Source organism: Zingiber officinale, chromosome 2B (genome assembly GCF_018446385.1).
Source record: "Zingiber officinale cultivar Zhangliang chromosome 2B, Zo_v1.1, whole genome shotgun sequence".
Taxonomy (NCBI): domain Eukaryota; kingdom Viridiplantae; phylum Streptophyta; class Magnoliopsida; order Zingiberales; family Zingiberaceae; genus Zingiber; species Zingiber officinale.
Window position 1 is genome coordinate 44,770,972 of NC_055989.1, and position 3,554 is coordinate 44,774,525.

Consider the following 3,554-nt stretch of genomic DNA (forward strand, 5'->3'; position numbering starts at 1 on the left):
CCTCTTCGTAATCGCCAAAGAAATTTTAGCTTGTCCAGTGTCAACTGTTGCTGTGGAGCATACGTTCAGTGCGGACGGTAACATATTAGATGAACGACGATCAACTTGGTCTCCCGACTCATTTGAAGCCCAAGTATTACTCGATTGGACCAGAGCAGAGAAAAGAATCCAAGGAATGCAACTTTCAGATAACGAAGTTGAAGATTTTAATATTGAAGGAATGAATACGACAGGAACGAAAAATGAAAGTGAGTGACAATGTAAAGGATAAAAATGTAAAGAACTACGTGGGTTTTGATTCCCCTATACCCTAAAGGGATACGTAGGCAACTTAAATAAATGCAAGCCCCTTTTTACAATAGATTTTAATTTATAATTTGTAATTTTTAATGTTTAATTTTTAATTTTTAATTTTTATTAACATATTAATCTTGAACCGTGAACCGAACCGTGAACCGGCGGTTCTGAACCGTGAACCGTAACCGTCTTGGGCGGTTAAGGTTAAGGGTCGACCTGCCTGGAACCGTCGAACCGGCGGTTCCGAACCGTCGAACCGTCGGTTCCGAACCGTGGTCAGGTCTACTCAGCTATACTAAAAACCAACACAGTGGAAATCACAAAACAACGAACATGACACAAACAAAACAACTAACTGTGAGCCGGCTCGGCTTGACACAACATCACTAAACCAAATACAAGAATACCACATGACAAAACTCCAAGTTCACAGCAAACTATTACAATGCCAAGATCACAAATCCAAAACAAGATAGTGTAAGAAATTGAAACCAGAATATCGTCCTCGAATGTGACATGGGACTGGAGAACAGGACCTCCAAGCGACTCCATAAATCCTTTACCTGCTATCTGGTGAAATAAACCAGTTTACGAGGTGGTGAGTACTAAGACTCGGTGGATAATAGACAGATAGTGCATGAACATAATAAAGAACTAGAGATACAAAGTTATACAGCCTCATAGGGAAAATAACAGATACAACAGTGATATCATAATAAATGTCTATACCTGAAACCATATCCTAGGCTAGTAATAGAAGGTCAGGTGTAGCAAAGACCTACTACAATACTGCTCATAACTACATGGGTAACATGTGAGGTATATACATATTACCAATAAGAAAATAAGTGTCTAAACCCATACCTCAGGTATATATCTCATCCTATGTGAACATATTAGCATAAGTAAGCAACAATAGCATAAATAAGCAATAGCAGCATAAGTAAGCAACAACAACATAAATAAGCAATAACATCATAATAATAACAGTGTATGCATGGATGGTCACTCCCGCCCACCCCTCTGCACCATGACCCCTGCATGGTCGAGAGGCCGGGTCAGTGACAGACTGTACACCACTCTAGCTACCATTACTCTCGAGTGACCGAGGGGACAACTCATAGTAGCTAACTAGCTACGTTTGCGATGGGGGTCCCTGCTGTCCGCAACTCTAACTATCACTACCCATGAGTAAGCGAGTGGGAGCACGATAGGACAAGAGGCACGCTCCAGCTACCACTACCCATGAGTGGCCAAGTGTGCGACCCTGGCCAACGACCCTCTCAACCACAAGGGAGACATGGTTGCTGGCATGCATGCAATGCCATGATGCATAAAATGCAACAGTTATCATATATATATAAACAGAAAATAGGTATGCTACATGAAGCCAGCATGCTCAGTAAGGTGTGTAAACAACAACATTCAAGCAAGTAAGCATGATATCTAGTATCCATATATCCAATATCTAATATCTAGTATCTGGTATATGGTATCTGCTAAATATCATAGATAGCAACGAGAGACTGTATAGATATAGAAATGAGTTTCTCAAAGATTGAGTGGATAAGTATCAAACACAGAAAAAATACGAGTGGAGTTAAGATAAATACAGGAACTATCCGAAAATATAGCTCATGCACTAAGATCAATGTATTAAAGAGATACAGCAAGAAGTACCCACCTTTAAATGTAGTCCAAATCAATGTCACCTTCGTCACGATGCCCACCTCAATCAAAGCCCTACGTCATCATATCAATTTTAACTAACTTCATAAGAATTTAAATAGCTAAACCAATATACAAAACAGGTAACTAATCCCAGTTCCTTTATTACCCTTTGCTAATTCCCTTTACTGATTTGCTCAGAACTAAACCAAACTCTAATTTAAGGCTTCAAGTGTTTAGAATTTATAAAGCCCTCTGTTCTCACCATACCATCCAAACACCATCACAATTAGAGTTACCCATCATGATTTAGCTCTTAATTATTAATAAACAAATATAGATTCAACTACTCTAGGTATCCAAAACCCAAAGCTTTACCCTACAATGAACTCACCTTTATTGACCCACTGCTAGGAGGTGAAATTGCCAGCACAAGCACATTGGTGATGCCTGCTGCCACCGATCAACAACCAGAGCTTCTACAAAGCTACAAACAAATATAATCACACTAATCAATACACAATCCAAACTGAATCCAACACCTTGATCTGCAGACCTATCATCCGAAATTGTAGAGGCCTTACCTAATGATTCACGATTGAAAAACAACCGCTGCGAATCCCCGCCGGTGGTTTCTGCTGCTGGAGATTTATGACCGAGTCCCTTATAGTGAGACACTGCCAAAAAACAAATCTCAGTTAACCTAATCTCCTACACCGACCTCAAATTCCAAATCTCCACAGCTTTAAAACCCAAAAACCAACAACCATACCTTATCCTACCTCGGTGACGGGAACCACCACAAATGGCAAAGGGAGTAAGCTCGGCTTTAGGGCTTGGGAAGATGAAACAGCCGTTTGGAGTGCAAGTACTCTCCCAAGATCGAGCACTAGAACTGGTGATTCAACCCTAGCATCGCCGATGCTCAAATCTCCTCACCCAACCAAAGATCCCTTACGCAAAGCGGTGTTTCTAAGAGAGACACTATAGATGAGACCTTTGATACGGAGTAGAGGAAATCGGAGACTCGTCTAGCGACATGGCGTCGACAATCGAGTGCTGAGACGACCGTCGAGCTCTCAATGTGGATCGACGACTTCGGGAGAGGTAAGCACGAAGAGGTGATTAGCGTTTTAGGGCACTGTTGCCCAACTTATATAGGTAGAGTTTAATTAATCTACTTATTATTAACTCCCCTATTAAGCCTCCTCAAATGGTGATTTCCATTACCTCTTTATACTTAACAATTTATCCCCTTAAATTCTACCATACAATCTTCAAATATATCCAGGAAAATATTTAAAAATTCCCATAAATTATGATAAGGTTATTCTCCTATAACCCTTTATTATTTATTTCCCGTATCTCACACTGATTGCACCAAAAATCTCTCCCTTTTTGATGTTTGATAATTTTCTTAAGTTAGGTATTTGGTCTTTAGGATTTTATACCAAAATTGAGAGTCAAAATATTTTTAAACTTAAGGTTACTCTCTCCCTTTGATATATATCAAAAAGATTACCTAAGGTTTCCTTAGTTGTGCACTAACAATTTTAAAAACACTTTGAGAAATCTTTGTGAAAACATTT

General features: G+C 39.6%; 1 long non-coding RNA gene across 1 annotated transcript; it reads right to left on the bottom strand.

Annotated features, from left to right (window-relative positions):
• Positions 1 to 619: 619 nt before the first annotated feature.
• LOC122045624 lies at positions 620 to 3,090 on the bottom strand. Its single transcript, XR_006130037.1, has 5 exons — positions 2,738 to 3,090; positions 2,550 to 2,642; positions 2,360 to 2,452; positions 1,982 to 2,040; positions 620 to 867 (listed from the first exon to the last, which is right to left on the bottom strand). It is a non-coding gene; the product is annotated as an uncharacterized LOC122045624 (long non-coding RNA).
• Between the last annotated feature and the right edge of the window lie 464 nt (positions 3,091 to 3,554).